General features: G+C 44.4%; 1 long non-coding RNA gene across 1 annotated transcript; it reads left to right on the forward strand.

The window, feature by feature from the left end:
* Positions 1–14,822: 14,822 nt before the first annotated feature.
* Positions 14,823–26,983, forward strand: LOC149466317 (uncharacterized). Its single transcript, XR_016312130.1, has 3 exons — positions 14,823–14,843; positions 24,882–24,964; positions 26,760–26,983. It is a non-coding gene; the product is annotated as an uncharacterized LOC149466317 (long non-coding RNA).
* Positions 26,984–27,683: the final 700 nt, after the last annotated feature.

Consider the following 27,683-nt stretch of genomic DNA (forward strand, 5'->3'; position numbering starts at 1 on the left):
CTTGGAAACGGATTCCAAGAAAGACTGCTGACGGAATCCGTGAAGAGGAGTAGCAGGAGAAGGAGCATCTGAACGAGCGGAAGATGCCAACGAGCGACAACTCCCCTCAGCAGAGGTGTTGGAGCCTTGACTGGCTGATGGAGGGCGATTGACGTCGGGTGACGGAGCAAGTAACGGAGCGGGTGATGGAGCGGGGGCTGGGGCGGGCAGAACCGCCGTATCTTTATCACGGTTTTCCCAGGCCACCAAATGGCGACGCTGCATATGCTGCCGCAACGCTGTAGTCCCAACATGGGCCCCCTGGCCACGCTTGACTTTCTGGCCACATAGTCGACATACGGCTACGTTTACTTCCTCGGGCGGCTTGACAAAAAATTGCCACACCGCCGAGTAGGAAACTTTGCCCCCGATACTCCTCACTGGCTGACTGCTGCTTCCTCCGTGCACACCGGCACCACTACTGGCCGTGGTGGTAGGCTGCAGTGGAGCTGGTGCTCTACTCCGTGGCCGTTTGGCTCCACTGACACTGCTGCGACCCTGCTGCTGTCTCCTGGGCAACCCACCGACTGTTTCGCTCGCTGCCAAGCTGCCACCCTCTTCTCCTGATGATGCGGAAGAAATTGCCTGATGACGACGAGGCTGCCAAGTGCGATCAACCTCCTCATCATCAAGTAGGGTCTCCGCCTCACTACTAGCCCCCTCGGCTGCGTCTGGGTCAGGAGACAGACCTGTCTCTAGACCGGCTACCGAGCCACTCTCCTCGCCACTACTTCTTCGCCTGGCTGCTGAAAAGGCGGATGTCTCCCCCCGTTCCTGACCGCCCTCTGTTAGCTCTTCCTCACTGTACAGTGGGGCTGAGCCCACAGCATGCGATACTTCGCTTGGTGAGGGAACACCAAAGGACAGGGGCAGGTAGAGGACACGTGATTTCAGTGGGCTTGCTCCCGGGCCATGCAAACTAACGGTTGTGTCTGACGTACCCACCGACCGTTGGCTGTAGGTGTCAGAGGTGACCTGGGAAGAGGAAGACGACCGAGTCAACCAATCGATGACGGCAGGGTTGTCGGTGGAGACACGACCGCTGGATGACACCGGGAGCACTGGCCTCTGGCTGCGACTAGTGCTGCCTTGACCCCTTCCTCTGCTGCCACGTCTGCTCGCTCCTGAAACATTGCCTCCTCTGCCACTCCTCTGCGTGTTGTCTGACATACTCTTTAATTCAATAGTGGTTGTGAAGCAGAAAGTAACGATTCTGTGTCCCTGAGTAACAATTCTGTGTCCCTGAGTAACGATTCTGTGTCCCTGAGTAACAATTCTGTGTCCCTGAGTAACGATTCTGTGTCCCCTAGTAACAATTCTGTGTCCCCGAGTAACGATTCTGTGTCCCTGAGTAACGATTCTGTGTCCCTGAGTAACAATTCTGTGTCCCCGAGTAACGATTCTGTGTCCCTCAGTAACAATTCTGTGTCCCTGAGTAACAATTCTGTGTCCCCGAGTAACGATTCTGTGTCCCTGAGTAACGATTCTGTGTCAATGAGTAACGATTCTGTGTCCCTCAGTAACAATTCTGTGTCCCTGAGTAACAATTCTGTGTCCCTGAGTAACGATTCTGTGTCCCTCAGTAACGATTCTGTGTCCCTGAGTAACAATTCTGTGTCCCTGAGTAACAATTCTGTGTCCCTCAGTAACGATTCTGTGTCCCTGAGTAACAATTCTGTGTCCCTGAGTAACAATTCTGTGTCTGTCCCTGAGTAACGATTCTGTGTCCCTGAGTAACGATTCTGTGTCCCTGAGTAACAATTCTGTGTCCCTGAGTAACAATTCTGTGTCCCTCAGTAATGATTCTGTGTCCCTGAGTAACAATTCTGTGTCCCTGAGTAACAATTCTGTGTCCCTCAGTAACGATTCTGTGTCCCTCAGTAACGATTCTGTGTCCCTGAGTAACAATTCTGTGTCCCTGAGTAACAATTCTGTGTCCCTCAGTAACGATTCTGTGTCCCTCAGTAACAATTCTGTGTCCCTGAGTAACAATTCTGTGTCCCTGAGTAACAATTCTGTGTCTGTCCCTGAGTAACGATTCTGTGTCCCTGAGTAACAATTCTGTGTCCCTGAGTAACGATTCTGTGTCCCTGAGTAATGATTCTGTGTCCCTGAGTAACAATTCTGTGTCCCTGAGTAACAATTCTGTGTCCCTCAGTAACGATTCTGTGTCCCTGAGTAACAATTCTGTGTCCCTGAGTAACAATTCTGTGTCCCTGAGTAACGATTCTGTGTCCCTCAGTAACAATTCTGTGTCCCTGAGTAACAATTCTGTGTCCCTGTGTAACGATTCTGTGTCCCTGAGTAACAATTCTGTGTCCCTGAGTAACAATTCTGTGTCCCTCAGTAACGATTCTGTGTCCCTCAGTAACAATTCTGTGTCCCTGAGTAACAATTCTGTGTCCCTGAGTAACAACTCTGTGTCCCTGAGTAACAATTCTGTGTCTGTCCCTGAGTAACGATTCTGTGTCCTTGAGTAACAATTCTGTGTCCCTGAGTAACGATTCTGTGTCCCTGAGTAACGATTCTGTGTCCCTGAGTAACGATTCTGTGTCCCTGAGTAACGATTCTGTGGCCCTAAAGTCTCTGTGGCCCTAACTCTGTCCCTAATACAGACAGGTCTGTTTCTCTTGAATGACCGGAGGCTAATGGAGAATTCTAAGATGGCCGCGATTTATAGCTCCACCATTACACAGTGCTGGCTGGCTGGCTGCTGTTTGGCTAATGCGATCACATGTCATGAATGAATGCATTATGGGTCAGCGCGCCTTGTCTGCGCGCCTTCCCAGAGATCCCCGCTCCGTCGCCACACATGTTGCCGCCATTTTTGGGAAAATTCGATTCGTGCATCCGAAGTTTGCTAATTTTCGGATTCGGCGCAAATCGAATTTTTCCTAATCTTCGAAACGAATTCCACTTCGTCATGTTCGATTCGCTCATCTCTAGTCCCCATCATTGTTCCATACATCATTATCCCCATGCATCAATGTCCCATACATCAGGTGTTCCCATACATCAGATGTCCCTATCAGTGTTCCATACATCATTATCCCCATGCATCAATGTCCCATACATCAGGTGTCCCCATACACCAGTGTCCCCATATATCAGGTGTTCCCACATCAGTGTCCCTATCCTTCAGTGTCTCCGCCAGTGTCCCTATACAAACGTGTCCCCATTAGTGCCCACATACATCAGGTGTCCCCATTAGTGTCCCCATACATCAGGTGTCCCCATCATTGTTCCATACATCAGTATCCCCATGCCTCAGTGTCCCATACATAAGGTGTCCCCATACATCAGTGTCCCCATATACCAGGTGTCCCCATACATTAGTGTTCCCATCCATCAGTGTCTCTATTAGTGTCCCCATACATCAGGTGTCCCCATTAGCGTCTTCATATATCCGTGTCCGCATCATTGTCCCCATACATCAGGTATCCCCATACATCAGGTGTCCCCATCAGTGTGACCATTCATCAGTATCCCCATGCATCAGTGCCCCATACACCAGGTGTCCTCATACATCAATGTCCCCATACATCAGGTGCCCCCATCCAACAGCTGTCCGCATCAGTGTCCCCATCCATCAGGTGTCCCCATCAGTGTCCTCATACATCGTTGTCCCATACATCAGATTTCCCCATACATCAGTGTCTCCATCAGTAGCCTCATACATCAAAGTCCCATACATCACATGTCCCCATCAATTTCCCCATTAGTGTTGGGCTCAATGTTCATTTTGACTCGAACATTGGCTGTTCATGTGTTTGCTGAACACACAAACAGTAAGGGCGTTCGTCGGGCTGTTCGCCCGCCAAGCGCCCCACAATGCACTGCACTCTCACAGTGCATTGTGACTGACCAAATCAATGCACCTGACCACAGGTCAGGTGTAATGCTTTGGCCAGTCACAGGACAATGCACTGTGAGAGCCACGGTCACTGCCGAAAACAAAGGGGAGTATACTCTCCCTGAAAAAAAAATGATATTAAAAAAACAAATAAAAATAAAGCACAAAATACATTAAAAAAAAATGTGTGGTCCCACCTAATCCTTACTAGGCCCTTTAGGTCCGGTAGGAAGGTTAGGAGGGACCCCACAGTAATTTTTTTTTTTTTAATTTGTGTGGTGTTCCTCCTAAAAGCCATACAAGGCCCTTTAAGCCTGGTAGGACATTGAAGGGGAACCCCACCCCCCAAAAATGGGGGGGAAAGCTGCATGGGGTTCCCCCTAAAAGCCATACCAGGCACCTTAAGCCTGGTAGGACTTTGAAGGGGAACCACACCCCTCAAAAATGGGGAGAAAAGATGCATGGTTGTCCCCCTAAAAGCCATACCAGGCCCTTTAAGCCTGGCAGGACTGTGAAGGGGAACCCCACCCCCCAAAAATGGGGGGGAAAAGTGCATGGGATCCCCCTAAAAGCCATACCAGGCTCTTTAAGCCTGGTAGGACTTTTAAGGGGATCCCCACCAGACCCTTGATTCAAGCACAGGCCTGGCAGGGCAGTAAAGGAGGAAATGATCAAGCGTCCCCCCCTCCCTGAGGCTTAGCAGACCACATGCCCTCAGCATTGGGATGGTGTCCTCATGCCGATGGGGGCAAGGGCCTCTTCCCCACAACCCTGGCCCAGTGGTTGTGGGAGTCTGCAGGCAGGGGGGGTAATAAGTATCAGATTACTCCTCCCCCTTGTGAATGAGTAAGGGGTACCTGTACCCCTACTCATTCACTAAAGGGTTAAATTTAGAAAAAATAAAGACGCCATACTTTTTAAAAATTCCTTTAATTGAACAAAAAAACCTCAAAAGTTTTTAACAAGTCCTTTAATGAAAAAAAACCCCAAAAAAGCCCCCAAAAATGGTTCCATCGATGAAATCTATCTTCAATCATGGCGTTCAGCGTTCTCCCGACATCAGTGACTCGTTGAAATATAAAGACTGACGCAGCTGCTAGCTCCGCCCAGTTATTTACATGTGACTGGCAACTGCCATATTGCGGCGAGTGCTAGGTGGGTGCGGATGGGTCGGCCCGCCATTGTACACATTCACTGCCACAGCAGTACAATGTCGCCATAGTGAAACAGTGCTTGCTCTAAGGACAATAAGTAAAAAAATATATATATATATTTTTTTACATATTGCTACCAGAACGAGTGCAATGGCATTATGGTGCATGGTACTGCTGTAGCTATTGATTGGTGACAATGTTGCACTGGAGGGCAGTATGGTGTCACTATATGACTTCTCACGGGGGTGATCATTTTTTTTACACTCTAACTATTTAGAACAGTAATAGTGCCGAGCAGTCAGTTCGCTCTCATAGCCGATCGCTGTGAGGGGGAATGGCTCAAAGGCTTGGTGCTTTGTGACGAAGTTTAAAATGTCTGTTTAGCCGCGTTTGCATACCGCGTTTATGCACGTTTTGCGTTTAGAAGCGTTTTTTAAAGATAAGCACAGGAGAACCTCCCAAATGCCCAAAATGCACTGAAAAGTGGTACATTATTAACTATTTCAGACTATATCAGAGAAATACAGAGAGTAGAAGCAGAGACAGCAGTATGTATTGAGATTAGCTGAGGTGTGAGTTGCTCATTAACATTTCTTTTGTTTCCAAGGGTAGGAAAGGTGTCTGGTGGAGTGAGTCCTTAGGTTCACCTGGCAGGGGGTCTTCATGCTGAATTTGAGGTGTGAATGGTCATTAACATATCTTTTGTTTCCAAGGGTGGGAGAGGTCTGAGGTGAGAATGTTTCCATGGGTGGAAGAGGTCTGAGGTGTGAATTGGTCTTTACAATGTGTGACAAGCTTGGAACATCCTGTGTTCAGTGTTTTGTCCATCTGAGCACCTTGAAAACTCTTTGCATACATTTTTCATGATGAAAAAAGGCTCTGGACAGCATCGGGAACTGGAAGAGTAAAAAAAAATTTCAAACGCAAACGCTTATAAACGCGGCAAATTTGCTGCATTTTGACGCATTTGCAAGCGTTTTGCGTTTGAAACACTGATAAAATCGACGTCTGAATGCAAGTTTGTTGCGTTCAAAAAACTACTGTAAACTCAACTGCCTGTAAATGACTGTACATGGACACATAGGAAAACATTAGGGAGAGTTCAGGGGCTGCTGAAAAAAACGCTGAACAACTCCTAAATGTGAGTTTATCAGCTGCAGTGTACATGAGCCCTTAAAGAAGACCTGTGCTAAGAAATATGGGGGCTGTTGATGACCACTTTCTGAAAATGCTGGCCAGTTCTGATTTCAGTACTTTGAGATGAGAACCTGAACCCAGCCAAGCGACTCGTATTTCCTTCAGAAAAGATCAGCTTGCAGAATTATCTCCTTACACATTTTCAATAATCAACACTACTAATGGCATGATCTGGATGACCTTCCATTTCAACCTTTTAAATTGGCCTAGGCCGATCTCTTTGATCCTGTCCTTGCCGCTCTTTAGCATTCCTTAATCCCAGGGCCACCCAACATTCCAAGAAGAACCACAGCTTCTATGGCGCCTGGCAGTTTCTTCTGGCTTTCTGAACTGGTATATTGGGCACGAAGTGCAATGGCTTTACTAGCCAAGAGAAGACACATCAGTGGCCAACCATGAATATTGGGATCGTGATTTGTTCCTCCTAAGATCAAAAGCTAATAATAGAGAGTAAAGCCATTAAAAGAAAAAAAACTTTTTTTTTTTTCAAATTCTTTATTTATGTAGACATCACCACACTCAAAGAACAGTACAAAACATCACCAGTATAAATATATCAAAAAGAAGGGGGTAACATCCCCTACATACAAAAGTCACAGTATAATAGCCAGCCAGTGATAAAAAACAATAAGAGAATACAAAGAATAAACATTCAAAAGGCTGTACACTATACTGTATGCTATTAAAAAGGCAAGCCGACCTGAGATGCACCCGAGGTGTATTTGCCGCGAGGACAACAAGGCGTTTGAATAGGGCGGCACTTTTTAGGGGGGTGGCAACACCACCCTCCCCTTTCCCACAGAAGGGACACTTAGTACAGGGGCGGGCTGCTGTACCTTACCTGGGTCCGCGACTCCGTGTCCCAGTCCCATGTTGATCCGGTCCGCGAGGCGCTGCTTGAGGTGGGGTAGAGAGGTTGTCAGGTCAGCAGGTGTGGTGTCTTCAGTTCCCTGGATCGTGATGTGTGGGCGGGATGACATGCGCCCCTGTCATCTGGCCACACTCCTGGGATCCCTCAACAGCCTATGGCAGCTTGTCCCTCCCTCTGCAAGTTCCGCCCCCTCCGCAGTGATTGGCCACTGGAACTGTAGCTCAGGAAAGGCACACAGGCGGCCAATCACCGGCGAGCAGGTGGAGCTTGGAGAGGAGGAGCCGAGCGGCAGCGCGAAAATCAAAGAAGATCGAGTAAGGGAGAAGGAAGACAGCTGACAGGTAAGTGTCTGTGCCGTGCAGATGATGCTGCTGCAGACAGGTATGCTGGTTGTGGATGGGAGAGGGAGCGATCACAGGCTGGAGCAGGGGTCAGCAAAGTAAGTATCATTGGTGTCAGTGGGAGGAATAGTGCCCCATCATTGGTGTCACTAATACCAATGATGGGGCACTATTCCTCTGTCAAGGTCCTACCTTTTCCCAGAGGTTATGTTACTCCATGTGCTGGCATCCATCTTGGATTTCTGCTGAGCATGGTGGGAATCTTTTATGCCTTCAGGTCTCTGAGGTCCATCCCCCAGAGGGGTGTGGCTGAGTACATATAAGCCTGTGATCCGCACATGCTCTTTGCACTTGTGTCTTGTGTCTTGGTCTTGCTACAGCTCTGTGTATACGCTCGTGACTCTTCTGGTATCTGAATTGGCTTGTGACTAAGACCATTCTCTGTGTTTTCCTTCGATCTGACCTTCCGTTGCTGAACCCGGCCCGTGACCTGTGATTCTCTGTCTACTGTTCTGTACCGTTTTGTCCCGTTGTTGTTGACCCGGCCTGCCTGACTACGCTATTGTCATTCTCACCAGCTACATGCCATTGGCGGCGGCCATTACCGCAGCCGGGGTGTCTCGGGGGCCGCGACCTGGTTCCTGCCTGCGTCAAGTCCATCCCCACCATCAGGGGCCCTGGTGAAGGGCAGCCTGAGACTTAGACTCCGCGCCCTGAGGGACTTCGGTCTGTTGGTGGTGGTTGTTGTCAGCCAGTGCGTTACCCTGCCACTAGGCCTACCTGTCCGTTCCACAGCCCTGCCCTGACATCCCCCCCCCCACTGACACCAATGATGGGGCACTATTCCCCCCCCACTGACACCATTGACGGGGCACTATTGCTCCCACTGACACCAATGACAGGGCACTATTCCTCCCACTGACACCAATGACGGGGCACTATTTCTCCCACTGATACCAATGATGGGGCACTATTCTTTCCACTGACACCAATTATGGGGCACTATTCTTTCCACTATTACCAATGATGGGGCACTATTCCTCCCACTGACACCAATGATGGGGCACTATTCCTCCCACGGACACCAATGATGGGGCACTATTCCTCCCACTGACACCAATGATGGGGCACTATTCCTCCCACGGACACCAATGATGGGGCACTATTCCTCCCACTGACACCAATGATGGGGCACTATTCCTCCCACTAATACCAATGATGGGGCACTATTCCTCCCACTGATACCAATGATGGGACACTATTCCTCCCACTGATACCAACGATGGGGCACTATTCCCCCCTCCGCACTGACACCATCGATGGGGCACTATTCCTCCCCCAACTGACACCAACGATGGGGCACTATTCCTCCCCCCACTGACACCAATGGTGGGGCACTATTCCTCCCCCCACTTACACCAACGATGGGGCACTATTCCTCCCCCCACTGACACCAAAAATGGGGCACTATTCCTCCCCCCACTGACACCAATGATGGGGCACTATTCCTCCCCCCACTGACACCAACGATGGGGCACCATTCCCCTCCACTGACACCAACAATGGGGCACTATTGCCCCCACTGACACCAATGATGGGGCACTATTCCCCCCCACTGACACCAATGATGGGGTACTATTCCCCCCCACTGACACCAATGATGGGGCACTATTCCCCCCCCACTGACACTATTGACGGGGCACTATTCCTCCCACTGACACCAATGACGGGGCACTATTCCTCCCACTGACACCAATGACGGGGCACTATTTCTCCCACTGATACCAATGACCGGGCACTATTCTTTCCACTGACACCAATGATGGGGCACTATTCTTTCCACTATTACCAATGATGGGGCACTATTCCTCCCACTGACACCAATGATGGGGCACTATTCCTCCCACTGACACCAATGATGGGGCACTATTCCTCCCACTGACACCAATGATGGGGCACTATTCCTCCCACTAATACCAATGATGGGGCACTATTCCTCCCACTGATACCAATGATGGGACACTATTCCTCCCACTGATACCAATGATGGGGCACTATTCCTCCCCCCACTGACACCAATGATGAGGCACTATTCCCCCCCCCACTGACACCATTGACGGGGCAATATCCCCCCCCCACTGACACCAATGAAGGGGCACGATTCCCCCCCCACTGACACCATTGACGGGGCACTATTCCTCTCACTGACACCAATGACGGGGCACTATTCCTCCCACTGACACTAATGACTGGGTACTATTTCTCACACTGATACCAATGATGGGGCACTATTCCTCCCACTGACACCAATGATGGGGCACTATTCCTCCCACTAATACCAATGATGTTGCACTATTCCTCCCACTGATACCAATGATGGGACACTATTCCTCCCACTGATACCAACGATGGGGCACTATTCCTCCCACTGATACCAACGATGGGGCACTATTCCTCCCACTGATACCAACGACGGGGCACTATTCCTCCAACTGACACCAATGATGGGGCATTATTCCTTCCCCCACTGACACCAACGGTGGGTCACTATTCCGCTCACTTATACCAATGATGGGGCACTATTTCTCCCACACTGACACTAATGGTGGGGCACCATCGTTGGTGGCAGTGGGAGGAATAGTGCCCCATCATTGGTGTCAGTGGGAGGAATAGTGTCCCATTGTTGGTTTCAGTGGGAGGAATAGTGCCCCATCATTGGTGGCAGTGGGAGGAATAGTGCCCCATTGTTGGTGTCAGTGGGAGGAATAGTGCCCCATCATTGGTGTCAGTGAGATGAATAATGCCCCACTGTTGTCAGTGGGAGGAATAGCGCCCCATCGTTGTTGTCAGTGGGCAGAGATCTAATAGGAAAAGGTGGAGCCTGAATGGGAAGGGGTGGAGTTTACAGATGAAGGGGTGGATCTTAAACAGGAAGGGGTGGGAGAAATTTAGATCAGGGGGGGGCACAATTTTAGTCTTGCCTAGGGCAGCACGAAACCAAAATACACCACTGGATGCACCTCAGGAGGCAAGACTAACTGCAATTATGAGTGTTGGGATTCGTCCATTTTTACAAAAAATATATAAAAAGATGAGAAACAGAGTGGGGTCAGATATAGAAAGCTGAGAAGAAGACTGAGGAGGGGAGGAAGTGTGAAGGAAAGGGAGAAAAAAAGGGGGGGGGGGAAAGGGAAGGAGCAAAAAGGAGGAAAAGATAGGTACAGGATGCCGGAGGAGGGAGGGATGTCCAGCCGCCGAGGGTAAAAATGAATCAGTCAAGTGATGGGGGGTGCAAAGAGGGAAAAATAAACATATTCCAGAGAAGCCAGGTCTTCGAGTAGGCCTCACGTCTGTTTTGCGCCATTAAAATCAAATCTTCCATTGTGCTTACCTCTTTTACTCTTGACATCCATAGCGAGACAGAAGGAGGCCGTGAGTCCCTCCAACGTAGGGCGATACAGGATCTGGCGGAGTTAAATAGGTGCCGTAGAATCGATTCACCATACGTTTTTTCAGGAATGTCCGAGACATGTAAAAGAAATGGAGGTGGGTCTGCAGGGAAAATATAATAACCACATTTCTGTGAGATATGATGTACCTCTTTCCAGAAAGGTTCCAGTTTTGGACACGTCCAAAAAATATGCAATAAAGAGCCCTCGTCCCCTTGACACCTCCAGCAACGGTTGGTGAGCGTTGGGCAGCATTTATGGAGGAAAAGACTTTCTTTAATCACTTTTCCCACTCTTCACAACCAGTATCCCTAGAAAGGACCTACACATCCCGAATACCTCCACAAGTTGAACATCCACAAGGATCCCCTCGCTAGAAGGTCCTCTACTACTTCACACACTCAAACCAATGAATAATTTGAAGATGCGAGGAGACCACTGGAGAAGTGTGGAGCAGAGTGTAGCTTTGTGAGAAAGTCACTTCTGGGTTCATTGATACCCTTCATGCCTGGCTATTTGCATAGTCTCTACCCCTTGTCCTGTTCCAACAAGGGTGTCCCAGCAGGGCAGGTGCTTCCGCTAGGCAAACTAGGTGGCCGCCTAGGGTGCACTGTCACCCAGGGGTACCTGGACGCAGCACAGGCCGGCACTCTCTCTGTGTCATGAATGATCCTTCAGCTGAGGGGAGGGGCAGCAGAGGGGAGGAAGAAAGGACAGAGGAAGATGCCAGTTGTCTGGGGCAGAAGTAGCAGTGGAGCTGCAGCTCCTTCCAGTGTTCCTCTCAGACTCAGTCTCTTACTGCAAGCCAGTTGGCAGCTGCTCTTTCTCTTTCCATTCATCAGTGGAGGCTGCGGAGGAAGATAATGTCTGACTCTGATGTTTCATGTCCATGTGAGTGTGGTCTGGCCAGCCGGACATCCATCACATGTGCAAAGTGTCAGTGAGTGATGACATCATCATGACCCCACAGCCTGCTCTTCTAGTGCCTGCTGGACCTGCTGATCTGTGTTAGTGTTGGTGGTGGTGTATTGTGTTGGATCTGTCACTGTGTGGGAATGCTGAGTTCAGTTGCCTGCTGTCACAGCGTTTTACCTCCCCCCATTGCCTGGAATTCCAGCCTGGGATCTGTCAGAGTGTGGATCCATCATCCTCCACTCACTGCAACTGTCACCCTGCCACCACCAGCCACAGATACATTCCATCCCTGACACTGATTTTGTCTTTAATATTGGTGCTGATGGTATGTTATGGCACTTATTTTTGCAAATCAAAAGAAAGCAGTTTCATGTTTTGTTGATTTAATATTTTCTACTGTTTAAAAAAAATGCATTTTTCTTTTTTTTTTGGGGGGGGGGCGCAAGTAGCTGGTCTTGCCTAGGGTCCAAATAGTCTAGCTCCGGCCCTATGTTCCAGTTAGGATCACATGCTCCAACCAGCATGGTCCTTTGAGCCACATGGACATAAAAGAACATGACTACAGACTAGTGATTCATCTATGAGGAGCGACAATAAGGGTGGTTTACCAAAGGTGTTTACGTAAAATCCTTACAATGTCATCCATGAGCAATGTAGGTGGAAGTCAAAATGGTGAGCCACTGTTTGCCTAATAAACGAGATTCTTTTACAGGGAATGATTATGGGTGGAAATATGAAGCATCAATCCGTGTCCATGTTCCACAAACATGCAGCCACTACTTTAGTACTCTTTGTATGTGTTCATACAAACATAGACAAGTGATGGCAGAAAAAAGACAGAGTGGTCCATTGAGTCTGCCTGTTGTTTTGTTTTATGTGTTTGGTTTTCTTTTTTTTCAGTAACTTTTTTGTATAGATATTTGCTTGTCCCACATGTTTGAAGCTATTTACTGTTGACTGAATCACTACCTCTGCTGGAAGTTAATTCCGGCCATCAACTACCCTTTCAGTAAAATAATACTTTCTAAGATTAGTTTTGAACTTTACTCCAGTTATTTTGAGGTCATGTCCCCGTGTTCTTGGTTTTGGTCTCATATTGAAAATCCTGCCCCGGCCTTAACCTTATTCACCCCCTTGATGTATTTAAAGGTTTCAATCATGTCTGTTCTTTCCCTTCTTTCCTCCAGATATTAGGTTCCTGAATATCCTGATATGTTTTATCCCCCAAACATTTCACCATTTTTGTTACCCGTCTCTGGACTTATTCTATCTATCTATCTATCTATCTATCTATCTATCTATCTATCTATCTATCTATCTATCTATCTATCTATCTATCTATCTATCTATCTATCTATCTACCTACCTATCTATCTATCTACCTATCTATCTACCTATCTATCTATCTATCTATCTATCTATCTATCTATCTATCTATCTACACACTTAATCTCCAATTTTGGAATGAATTTACAGATATATGTTAAACATATGTTAAAACGACTTTTTTATATGTTAAAAAAAGTCTGAAGAATATATTTTATAAAAATAAATTTTTTAAAAATTTTTTTCTAAGTATGTCCTTCAGATTTTTTTTTTTAAGAGCAACTTCCCATCCCCCTCTTCTACTGGTCAGCTGCTAACAAAGATTTGAATTACTCCATGTACTGTCATAAGTAAATTTTTTTTGTTTCTACTATACCTTTATCTAATTTATGTTTTATATTTTGTGTTTTGCTTATCTAATAGAAAATTCTAGTATTTTTTTGCGTGAAAATGTCTTAGAATCACCATATATATTTTTAAAAATAGTCTTCAGATTTTTTTTTTAACATATAAAAAAGTCATTTTAACATATATTTTTACATATATTTGCAAATGCATTCCAAAAATGTAGATTTGTATTTTTAAAGACATACAGTATATTTGAAATGTATTTTTAAAAATATTTTTCATATATTTTGTAATAAAAACGCATTTTACATGCAGTATATATATATATATATATATATATATATATATATATATATATATATATATATATTACGAAATATATGAAAAATATTTTAAAAAAAAAATTTTCAAATGTACTGTGTATCCTTAAACATACATTTAATCTACATTTCTGGAATGCATTTGCAAGTATATGTAAAAATTACTTTTTTATATGTTAAAAAAATCTGCAGAATATATTTAAAAAATATATATTTGAAAAAATATTTTCATATATTTTGTAATATATAACAAATGCATTTCAACATACAGTATATATATATATATATATATATATATATATATATATATATATATATATAAATATATTGAATACGGCCAAAATTGTAGTATTTCAAATATATGCCAATATATTTGGGAAGAACATTTTTAAATATATTTTAAAATATATTTTTCTTTCATGTGGGTATGATATTAAAGCCCACTGCAGTGCTGTCACATATATATACAGCTGGTATAAAACAGTAATAAAAATTAAACTTTGGAAAGCTGGGCAAACTATAAATTAACATGGAAAGGCAAATAGTTTCTAAAAGCTGCCAGCATGAAAAAAAAAACTTTAGCAGAATCCCAGGATCCTACTGTGCCACAGAGTTTTCTTCCTGTCTGGAAACTGTGGAAGTCTGGTCACTTTGTTTTGAGTGAAATGGGAGTAAATAACGACCCAAAATGACTCTATGCCGTGTAAACCAGAACAATAAATTGGGCTGGAATTCCACTTAAATTGATTTTAGACTAAAACTAAATAGAAGATCAGGAGATAGTTGGAATGCTTCTTGGGTGCTGATATTGTCCCACCTGGAGGCTAGGGGGTAAATATTTTAAAAACTTCATGTGACATCAGTTATGTGTTCTTGAGAAAGATGTGACTATTATTACCTCAAACTTTAAACCTTCTGTGTTCTCAACTTCTTCATCTTCTATTATATAAGCCGACCCCGTTCTTCGTAGATTAGACCTCCACTGAAGTCTTCCAGCTGACTACATTCTCAGCACCAACTGACCTCCCAGGTAAGTATACGCTGGAATATCTTTATTATATTATTCATCCTATTATAATTATTTATAAGGAAAGAATCCTCGGTATTCAGCTTTCAGGTAAAGTATAAATGACTCCTCTGTTTTATTTTAATTTTAAAAGCTGCCAAGGTTCCTGCTATTATTTTTCCCATAATGATTTATTTCGCACAATGAATGGGAAAATTCAAATTGATTCACAAAATTCAAAAAGGATAATATTAAAAGTGGCCAACCTAGAATCAAACCGGCTATTGTACGAATTTCACAATCATAATTGTACGATTACTAAAAACATAATGAAGCAAGTCAGAGAAATTTTATCGTTGTGCCCAGAAAAGAATTTTTTACAATTTTGATAAACCTTTTATTAAACTCTAAATTCTAAATATCTTTCTCTTATTAGGAAATATTATTGATATGCTAATATACAGTATTTATACTTAAAATATTGTAACAATAACATCAGTACAGCAATCGATCCTCAGTAGAGATCCCCTCCAGAATAGTAAGTAACTTCTTCACCTTCAATAAACCTCCAAATGGTAGAAACTCCCGTCCGATGGTCAGGGAATGAATAAAGTGGAAAGGAAACTCGTAGTGTAGTATTTAAAATCGAATTCAATAAATTTATTTTGGTTCCACGTACATCAGTGAATAAGACAACCAGTATGGTAAAACAGGATGTTTCTAACCGACAAGATGGCCACCGTCCCTCCAGAGCGTAACGACGTCACAGGGCGAGGCTCCACCCCATACTTAAGCTTTTGCCTACAGGGCATACCCCCCTTCCTGCCCAAGCCAATTTTCAGCTTTCAGCGCTGTCGCATTTTGCCTGACAATTGCCCGGTCATGCAACACTGTACCCATATGAAATTTTTAGCATTTTTTTTTAAACAGATAAAACTTTATTTTGGTGTTATTTATTCACCACTGGGATTTTTATTTTTTGCAAAATAAACCAAAAACAACTGAAAATGTTGAAAAAAATTTTTTTTCTTAGTTTTTGTTATAAAATTTTGTAAATAAGTGATTTTTCTCCTTCACTGATGTGCGCTAATGAGGCTGCACTGATAGGCTGCACTGATGGACACTGATAGGTGGCACTGATGGGCACTGATGAGGAGGCACATGTAGTTGTCACTGATGGGCACTGACAGGCATCACTGATGGGCAATGAAAGGCAGCACTCATATATGGCACTGATAAGCTGCACTGATGGGCACTGATAGGTGGCACTGATGAGGAGGCACTGGTAGGTGGCACTGATGGGCATTGACAGGCATCACTGATGGACACCGAAAGGCAGCACTCATATATGGCACTGATAGGCTGCACAGACTGACACTGATAGGTGGCACTGACTGGCACTGTTAGGTGGCACTGATGGGCATTGATAGGCGGCACTGATATGCGGCATTGATGTGCACTGGTAGGCACTGATATGTGGCATTGATGTGGCACTGATGGACACTGACAGGTGACATTGATGGGCACTGACAAGTAGCACCGCTGGGGATACACTGATCATCAGGGCACACTGATCATCAGTGTCCTGATCATCAGTGTACATGTCCCCTCTGAGGAATGCTGATTACCGGCTCTCCTCACGAGCTGTCAGCGGGAGGAGAGGAATGCCGATAACCGGCATTTCCTTATTACATGAGATCTGCCGTGATTGGACACAGCTGATCACATGACAGAGCTGACATCATCAGCTCTTTCCATTGATTGTGATCTGCTGTGTCCCAGGGACACAGCGCACCACCGATCGCCGCGCTGCGTGCCCCCGTGGGAGGACGTCATATGACATCCTCCTAAAACGAGAGAACCCCCTTGTGCCCATCATTACCTTATATGGCAGGTGGGAGGTGGTTAAAATATTTTTCTTTTATGCCCTTATTAGGAGATAGTACAGTAGAAAGCTAGCATTCATAAATTATATTCCTTATATTGATCAATTATTTTCACATAATTTCAATGGTCTACTTCACTCCAAACCTGGAACAAATTCTAATCACAGAAACCATTATCTGGGGACTCTCCTCATTTATACAAGAAAAACCCTCTAGAAACCATTAGTCCAGTTTGTAAAGAAGATAACTATAAACTGATTTTCAATCTAATATCCTTTAGTAATGGTTGAGTGAGGAGTAGAGTGGGAAGACCAGGTGAGGCAAGAGGCATCAACGTTTAAGATATAGGGTCCTGGAAACCATAGACAATGGAAATTGGGCTTCGGTTCTTGTGAACCAACTCCAATGACGTCTAAGATCCTCCTTTTATCTGATTAAGGAAAAAGATAGATGAAGACCCCTTAATCATTTTTTAATCCCTGAGGAACCAGATCCAGTAAGGTCTAAAAGGCATCAAGCAAATCCATGTCATTTTAAAACACTCTACCTGCCCATAATGGGCTCCAGTGTAGAGTGGGAAGCCCGGGTGAGGCAAGAGGTATCTCATTTAGGATAGAAAGTCCTGGAGCCAATAGACAATGGAGCTTTTGCTCCAGCTACTACAGCTGAAGTTTTAGCAGTTCCTCTGTTTGATGTTCTGGGATGGCGGGTCAGCAAGCCCACATCGCAATCTACCAGTCACCTGGCCAAGATGTACTGGTTGCTGAACCCCTCTATAGACAATGGAGATTGGAACTTCTGTTCTTGTGAACCAGCTCTAATGGAATCTAAGAACCTGCTGTGCTCTTCATTTTGTGGGATTGAGGAACAAGATAGATGAAGACCCCCTTAGTCATTGTGTTATCCAGGTCTGGGAAGCATCAAGCAAATCCATGTCATTAAAAAAATCTCTACAAACTCTACCTGCCCATAATGGGCTCCAGGTCTTCTTGAGCTTTTTTCTGAAACCATTAGTTCAGTTTGTAAAGAAGATAACTATAAAATGATTTTCAATCTAATATCCTTTAGTAATGTTTGAGTGAGGAGTAGAGTGGGAAGCCCGGGCGAGGCAAGAGGCATTTCATTTAGGATAGAAAGTCCTGGAGACCATAGACAATGGATTTCTGCATTGCACTTAGTCATTGTGTTATCTATGGGGAACCAGGTCCAACAAGGTCTGGAAATCATCAAGCAAATCCATGTTATTAAAAAAAACCTCAACCTTCCCGTAATGGGCTCCAGGTGTACGGGATCTTTTCTGATGATTTAGACCACAGGTGTCAAACACAAGGCCCATGGGCTGAATCTGGCCCTCCGGGCCATTTCATGTGGCCCTTGCACCTCTCCTGCAGGTACCCTCTTGTCTCAGCCCCCACCTTGTCTCAGCAGTCAGCAGCAAAGAGGAAAATAGAACTCCTCTGCCAAATCCTGCACCTCTCAGTGCAGCTGCAGCACCCCCTCTTCTCTGCCTCCCCTGGTCTCAGCAGTCAGCAGACTCTGGTAACTGACTCCACTCCTCCTCTGGTCCTCCTCCAGACCCTGCACTTTCTGCTTTTCAGCTCTGCCCCGAAAGGGGGTACACCATGATGTTAGGGAGAGTGTGGGATTCTTGACATCTGATGTAATGGGGGTGGGGTGTTCTGGACATCTAGTCTTCCAGATACAACCGGCCCTTTGAGGGCAACCACAATGCTGATACAGCCTGCGATGGATTGGAGTTTGACACCCCTGATTTAGGCTATTGTACTGGAACAACCATTTTATGTGTGGATAACATTAGGGGGCCTTATGTTCTTATGCTGTTACACAGTTAATATTTATGTTAATGTACATGAGAATTCATATAGTTTATTTTTTGTACCATTTCCTATAGACATTTCAATAGTTAGTTATGCTGCCATCCAGTGGCCTTATTTGGTAATGCATTTGTTTTATATTACCTCCCTGAGATCTATGACACAATTCCTTTGTATATGAAGCTCCTCCCTTCTTCTTGAGTACATCACTTCCTGTGTCATGGATGCCGCTAACAGACCACATGTAACAGGGACACATGTATTCTGCATAGTACGCTACAGAAAGTATCATCTTTTGACCGCATAATACTGGAAACCATTCATTCTGCTGTATCCTGTTTCACATGTACAGAATAAAGCAACTTCTGGATGAACACAGTATTGGTGAGTTCAAGCTATCTGATAAGGATTGCCCACAGTGATTATATCTGCTTATACAGGCTAGGCATAGAGGTCTCACAAGGGATAAATCGCTATCACAACAATCTGAGTCAGAATAGTCAAAAGATGCATAGAATCCCTACAGCCTGCTGTGTATATGTGTGTGCCTAATCTGCAATCAAGCTCAGTGCCATCCGCCATCTTGCAAAGCACATGGTCGCACAAGCTTACTGCACTTCATGTGAATATTGAAAACTGTTTCTCTGCATTGAACTGTGTTACCCCACCTGTCTAAGCTGCTATTCGTCTTCTTAAAGAGACAGTACCAATTTTTGCAGAACAGTAAAAAATGTCTAGACAAGGCTCTGAACACTCCTTTATGGCCGAACCAACGCAGATACATCATTCCTCTGAACCAGCAGACGTACAGGGAGCAGATTCTGCAGACATTACCGAACAGAGAGTAAAACCCAAACGTACAATAAAACCGACACAAAAACTCAGGGAAAACTATGAAGCCACTAGAGATGAGTTCTCCAGTAATCTTTCAGACCTCTGGGACTGAACTTCACAATGCATGTCAGTTTTGTCACACTTTAATGATCAACCAGCTGAATTAAGAGACTCTATAAATCGCCTATCTGCTACGTATGAACGCTACCAGCGGCTGTCTGTAAAATACTCAGCTTTCTTGCAGGACTCTAATATAGAGGATTCTTCAGCAGAACTGACCAGGACTGATGCACTAAACCAACAAAGGGATCTTGCAGTGCAAAATGCTAAGTTTAAAGCAGAACTCCGCATTACTCAACTGCAGGAGACCAGATCTCACAGATCCACCTCAACCAAGCGCACTGCACTTTCTTCTAGATCCTCTCGCTCCAGAAGTTCCACGTTAAGCGATAAGCTAATAGAGGCCCGCGCTGATGCTGAATCGAAAAAGGCGCAAAGCTCTTTTACCAGAAAGGAACAAGATAGCTCAACAAGCAGAGATGATAGCTCAGCAAGCAGAGATGGAAGCTAAAAGCAAAGCTCAGCAAGCAGAGATGGAAGCTAAAAGCAAAGCTCTCCAAGCACAAATGGCTTCTCAACAAGCAGAGGCAGATTCCCAAATAAAGATTCTGCAGATGGAAGGGGAGGAAGCAGCTTCCCTAGCAAGGCTGAAAGTCCTTGAACAAGCAATGGGACAAAGTACTAATTCAGACTGCCTTATCCCCGCAGAACTGGAAGATCCAGTTGAACGCACCAGTGAATACGTATTAAAGCATAACATTTGCGAAGATACAGAGTCATCTCCTGTACCTCCTACTAACAACACTGTTCTGACTCTCAACACAGAGACCTCTCAGCTCCATATGCCTAAGCCTCTTCAAATCTACAACACAAGTACATCTATGCAGCAAACCACATCAACTCCTGCCAACAACAAGGTGACTTCCAGTGACAAGTCGCAGCTCAAGCCACAGCCAGCACAAGCCTTAGAGACTACACCACAGTTAAACGCTCATGCAACATCATTTTACCCTGGTAAATCTCACCCTACATCACCAGAGAACTTTCACACCCAAGGGGTTTCACAAGTTACTTTGGCACCAAAGAGTGAGAGATCAGACTTGAATGACTTTGCCAGATATATGATTCGCCGTGAGCTCATTAATACCAGCCTCTCAAGGTTTGATGACTGTCCAGAGAGCTACAGGGCCTGGAGATCAACCTTCAAGGCTGCTATTGCTGATCTCAACCTTACTACTAAGGAACAACTTGATTTGCTCATAAAGTGGCTGGGACCAGAATCTGCAGATCGTGTTAAAAGACTGAGAACAGTACATGTTGACCACCCAGACGCAGGTCTTGTTGCGGCATGGGCAAGACTTGAGCAAGCCTATGGTAGCTCTGAAGCCATAGAGAGCGCTCTATTCAAGAGACTGCAAAACTTCCCAAAAATAGGAAACAAAGACTATCGCAGGCTCCAAGATCTAAGTGACCTCCTCATGGAGCTAGAGTTGGCAAAGACAGACCCACGTCTATCTGGACTAAGCTTCCTGGACACCGCTCATGGTGTCAACCCAGTGGTGTCTAAACTGCCATACAGCCTGCAAGAGAAATGGGCACAACAGGGCTCAAGGTACAAAAGAGACTATAACGTATCCTTTCCTCCATTCTCATACTTTTGCAGGTTCATTAGTGATCAAGCCTGGACGAGAAACGATCCCAGCTTCAGCTCCAGTGAACCAAACTTGCCTGCTTTATCCTCATCATCATCAAGGTATGATAACACAGCAGCTAAACGTAGAGACTATACTAGAGCAATATCTGTTAATAGGACAGACATCTCACCCTCCACAACCTCACCTACTGACCAAGGCATTGTGGATGCCAGAGATAAAGACCCTAATCGTCAGTGTCCTATTCACAAGAAGCCTCACCCTCTTAAGAAATGTCGTGGGCTTAGGGTAAAGCCTTTACAAGAGCGCAGGGAGATTCTCCAGAAACTTGGAATATGCTACAAGTGCTGTGCTTCTTATAACCACTTTGCTAAAGACTGTAAAGTTGTCATCAAGTGCACAGAATGCGGTAGCGACAGACATGTTACAGCCATGCATCCTACTCCACTTCCAGACAACCCGCAGCAGCTACCTACCTCAACCCCTGTCTCAAATTATGGCGGGGAGCAACAAAGTCATGCTCTAACCAAAAGTAATGTTCTTCTTCATGCACAGAAGTCTGTGGAGAGGGACTGGATCACAAATGCTGTGCCAAGATATGCCTAGTCAAGATATACCCAAAGGATCATCCTGAGGAAGCTGCTAGGATGTATGCCATAATAGATGAACAGAGCAACAGATCCCTGGTTAAGCCTAAATTCTTTGAGATCTTTGGCTTAGAAGGTCACGCCACACCGTATACTCTCAGAACCTGTTCTGGTTGTGTAGAGACCTTTGGCAGAAGGGTCGATGGATTCATGGTCTCTCATATCAAGGATGGAGAAGGCATACCCCTCCCAACATTAGTTAAGTGTGATCAGATACCAGACGAAAGAGGAGAGATTCCTACTCCAGAAGCTGCATATCATCATCCTCACTTAAGGCACCTTGCTGATGAGATTCCTGCGATGGACAAGAGTGCTGAAATCTTGGTCCTGCTAGGAAGAGACATTCTCAGAGTACATAAAGTATGCGACCAATGCGATGGACCTAACGATGCCCCTTATGCACAAAGACTTGACCTAGACTGGGTAATAGTGGGCGATGTATGCCTGGACAGAACATCATCTGAGATCCACTCCTTCAAAACTTACATGTTGGGAAATGGACGTGCATCCCACTTCAAACAGTGCCCTCACCATTATGAAGTAAAGGAGAAGCCTCTTGACATCATCCAAGTACCTGATGTTACTCCTGTTCTTTGTGATGACAACCTAGGTACCACAGTGTTTTGTACTACAAGTGATGACAACAAAATAGCCTCGTCAGTTGAAGATAGAGAGTTCATCAAAATAATGGACAAAGAATTCTTCCAGGATGAGTCTAACAGCTGGATCGCACCATTACCTCTTCGTGCTGCAAGGGCCACACTCCCAACCAATTGTGAACAGGCTCTATCCAGATTCAACTCACTTCAACGAACACTAAAGAACAGGCCTGAAATGAAGGAACATTTCATCGCTTTTATGAAAAGGATCTTTGACAATGATCACGCCGAACCAGCGCCACCACTTCAAAGACACGATGAGTGCTGGTACCTGCCTTTTTTTGGAGTGTATCATCCATGTAAGCCAAAACAAATCAGGGTAGTATTTGACTCCAGTGCCAAGCATCAAGGTGTATCCCTGAACGATGTTCTTCTCACTGGCCCAAATCTAACCAACAACCTTGTAGGTATACTTATGAGATTTAGAAGAGAACCAGTTGCCATAACTGCTGATATTGAGCAAATGTTTCATTGCTTCATTGTACGTGAAGACCATAGGAACCTCCTAAGGTTTCTGTGGCACCGTAACAACAACATGGACAATGAGATAATTGAATACCGCATGAAGGTACATGTTTTTGGAAATAGTCCCTCACCCGCTGTTGCAACATATGGTTTACGAAGGACTGCCCTTGATGGAGAAAAGGAGTATGGTGCGGATGCTCGACACTTCGTTGAGAGAGACCTTTATGTTGACGATGGACTTAAGTCTTTACCTACAGACGAAGAAGCCATAGACCTGCTCCAAAGGACACAAGGTATGCTTTCCAAGGCTAACCTCAGATTACACAAGATTGCCTCGAATAGTGTCGCTGTTATGAAAGCCTTTCAACCTGGCGATCATGCCACTGGGTTTAAAGATTTAAATCTTGGGATGGACATGCCACCTGTACAGTGATGTCTGGGCCTACGGTGGGACTTATTAAAAGATACCTTCGGCTTTCAAGTCGGCTCTGCAGACAAACCATTTACCAAGCGTGGTGTTCTGTCAGTGGTGAACAGCTTATATGATCCATTGGGATTTGTGGCTCCCATCACCATACAAGGTAAAGCCTTACTTAGACAGTTCTCAGAGTCTATTAAAGATTGGGATGCTCCGCTGCCTACAGACAAGCTTCCAAAGTGGGAGTCCTGGAAACAATCTCTACATGCCTTAGATGGAATCAGTATACCATGCTGTTACACCTCAGCTTCCCTTGCTACAAGTCAGGGAAAAGAGCTTCACATCTTCTCAGAAGCATCTGCCATAATCAATTCAAGACCACTTGTTCCAGTTTCTACAGATCCAGAGACCCCAATTATTCTTACCCCAGCTACTCTACTTACCCAGAAGCTTGGGTCCGTTCCTGTTCCACCTGGAAACTTTAAAGCAGGAAATCTGTGCTATGACCAGTGGAAGCGAGTACAACACCTCTCCAACTGCTTCTGGAATCGTTGGAGAATGGAGTATATTTCTACTCTGCAAGGACGCAGAAAATGGCAACGCCTGAACCCTAACATTAAAGTTGGAGATCTCATTCTGCTGAAGGACCAGCAAGCTGAAAGAATCGAGTGGCCTATGGGACTCATTGTAAAGAGCATTCCTAGCGATGACGGCAAGGTACGCAAGGTGGAGGTGAAAGTTGCAAGACAAGGGACTGTAAAGACTTTCAGCAGACCTATCACGGAACTTGTTCTGCTCTTACCCTTTGGAGAATGAACTTGCTTGCGTATGCTGCTGGATCCAACCTGTGACTTCAAGAAGGAAGTGTCTTGAACTTTAATTGATACAACTTGAAGCCTTACATTATAATTGTTGCACTGTATGCATGTTCCCTTTTTTATGTCTTTCAGGTCTTCAAGACATCAAGCAAATTGCACTGTTGTTTATTTGCAATTGTATAACTACCGTTATGGTTTAAATAGTGACATTTACAATGCCAGATGGGGAGTATGCTGTTACACAGTTAATATTTATGTTAATGTACATGAGAATTCATATAGTTTATTTTTTGTACCATTTCCTATGGACATTTCAATAGTTAGTTATGTTGCCATCCAGTGGCCTTATTTGGTAATGCATTTGTTTTATATTACCTCCCTGAGATCTATGACGCAATTCCTTTGTATATGAAGCTCCTCCCTTCTTCTTGAGTACATCACTTCCTGTGTCATGGATGCAGCTAACAGACCACATGTAACAGGGACACATGTATTCTGCATAGTACGCTACAGAAAGTATCATCTTTTGACCGCATAATACTGGAAACCATTCATTCTGCTGTATCCTGTTTCACATGTACAGAATAAAGCAACTTCTGGATGAACACAGTATTGGTGAGTTCAAGCTAACTGATAAGGATTGCCCACAGTGATTATATCTGCTTATACAGGCTAGGCATAGAGGTCTCACAAGGGATAAATCACTATCACAACAATCTGAGTCAGAATAGTTGTTTTTGAGTCACCTTTTTCTTTTTGCCTTCTTTTTCTTTTCATGTGATCCACAGAGCCCAAAGATGTTCACCTTGAAGAAATCCCTGTTATTCTTTTTATTTCTTGGGATCGTCTCCTTGTCTCTCTGCAAGCAAGAGTAAGTATGAAGAAAACATTTTTTATTTAATTATAGACTTAAAAGCTTAACTCCAGGCAAAACAGTAAAACATATCGGTGAAATATATACAGTCTATGAGAATTGTGTTTTACCTACCAAATCATTTTTATGTCTGTTTATTCAGTCCTGGGATTTGCACAGCTCTGCCACACAGCACAGCCCTGTGCAAGGGGACCTCATTTTTCTCCGCTGCAGTTAAGTTTCAGGTCTTGCCCTTCCCCCAGCCTGTGACTGGATAGTGAAAGGAGAAGCAACAAACTGATGAGCTCATCTCTCTGCCACTCTGCTCTCTCCTTCTATCAACATGCTCTTTGTATTGATTTTCCTCGTCTGAACTCTGCTGTACAGGGACTGCAAGAGGCTGATACCAGGTCATGTTCTGGGGTGCATTATTGTATATATGTTTAGGTGCACGGAGTTCATCTTTAAAGTGTACTGGGGCTTTTACAGAGGTTAAAACACATATTGGATTCTAAAAATGCATATTAGTAGGACAGTACATTAGGTGGGGGGGATCTCTATGACTGTTACAGCAATAAAAACCTGACAGAGTTTTTAATCCTAGAAATACAGAAAGCAGTGCCAGACCAAAACCAGATCAAAGGTCCAAGACAATTCTAATTGTTGGTAAATAGGTCATATAAAATGGCCGACATGTTTCGTGGACAATACTCCACCTTCATCAGGGCTCAGTGTTACTAAACCCTGGACTCTGCATTCACTATATCTGCTCTCCCTCGACCCCGTATTCACTATATCCGCTCTCCCCGGACCCCGTATTCACTATATCCGCTCTCAACGGACCCTGCATTCACAATATCCGCTCTCCCTGGACCCCACATTCACTATATCCGCTCTCCCTGGACCCCGCATTCACTATATCCGCTCTCCCTGGACCCTGCATTCATTATATCAGGTCTCCCCGGATCCTACATTCACTATATCCGGTCTCCACGGACCCTGCATTCACTATATCTGCTCTCCCCGGACCCTGCATTCACTATATCCGCTCTCCCTGGACCTTGCATTCACTATATCCGCTCTCCCCGGACCCTGCATTCACTATATCCGCTCTCCCATGACCTTGCATTCACTATATCTGCTCTTCCCGGACCCTGCATTCACTATATCTGCTCTCTCCTGATCCCGCATTCACTATATTCGCTCTCCCCGGACCCCACATTCACTATATCCGCTCTCCCTGGACCCTGCATTCACTATATCTGCTCTCCCTGGACCCTACATTCACTATATCCGTTCTCCCCGGAACCGGCATTCACTATATCCGCTCTCCACGGACCCTATATTCACTATATCCGCTCTCCCCGAACCCTGCATTCAGTATATCTGCTCTCCCCGAACCCCGCATTCACTATATTCGCTCTCCCCGGCCCCCGCATTCACTATATCCGTACTCCCCAGACCCTGCATTCACTATATCTGCTCTCCCCGAACACTGCATTCACTATATCCAGTCTCCCTGGACCCTGCATTCACTATATCCACTCTCGCCGGACCTTGCATTCACTATATCCAGTCTCCCCGGACCCTGCATTCACTATATCCAGTCTCCCTGGACCCTGCATTCACTATATCCAGTCTCCCCGGACCCTGCATTCACTATATCCAGTCTCCCCGGACCCCGCATTCACTATATCTGCTCTCCCCAAACCCTGCATTCACTATATCCGGTCTCCCCGTACCCTGCATTCACTATATCTGCTCTCCACGGACCCTGCATTCACTATTTAATGATTCCTGTGTCCTCCCTCAGGAGAGATGCCGATGAAGACGAAAATGAAGAAAATGGAGGGGAAGCTAAAATGGAAGATGTAAAAAGAGCGGGACAGATGAGAATGGTCAGAGTCCCACCTGGGTTCACCCAATTTCGTGTTGCACCAGAAATCATTTAATCGCGATGTGGAAGTCGTCTGATGTGGAATATCATTTAGCTAAATTCTCAATGTCTGATAAAAAATAAACATGTCGCATCTATAATTCCTCTCCGTGATTATTTAAGAAACATGTGAGCCATAATGGTCACCCCATATGAAAGAGAAAAATATATTTGAAATATATTTTAACAATATTCTTCCCAAATATATTGACATATATTTGAAATGCTACAATGTTGGCCGTATTCAATATATTTCAAAATATAATTCAATAAATATATATATACTGCATGTTGAAATGCATTTTTATTACAAAATATATGAAAAAATATTTTTTTAAATACACTTAATATATTGTATGTCTTTAATAATACAAATGTACATTTTTGGAATGCATTTACAAATACTGTATATGTAAAAATATATGTTAAAATGACTGTTTTATATGTTTAAAAAAATTTGAAGAACATATTTTTCAAAAATATATTTTTAAAAATATTTTTCATATTTTTTTGTATTATATAAAAAATGCATTTCAACATATTGGCCATATTCAATATTTATTTCAATATATATATATATATATATATATATTTTTTTTTTTATTTTTTTTTTATTTATTGAAATATATTTTGAAATATATTGATTATGGCCAACATTTAAATATATTAAAATATATTTTGAAATTTATTGAATAGTGCCAAAATTGTAGAATTTCAAATATATGTCAATATATTTGGGAAGAATATTTTTAAAATATATTTCAAATATATTTTTCTTCCATGTGGGACCTGCTGTATTAA

This window comes from Staurois parvus, unplaced genomic scaffold (assembly GCF_062004578.1).
Source record: "Staurois parvus isolate SC_StPar_1 unplaced genomic scaffold, SC_StPar_1.0 ptg000132l, whole genome shotgun sequence".
Classification (NCBI taxonomy): domain Eukaryota; kingdom Metazoa; phylum Chordata; class Amphibia; order Anura; family Ranidae; genus Staurois; species Staurois parvus.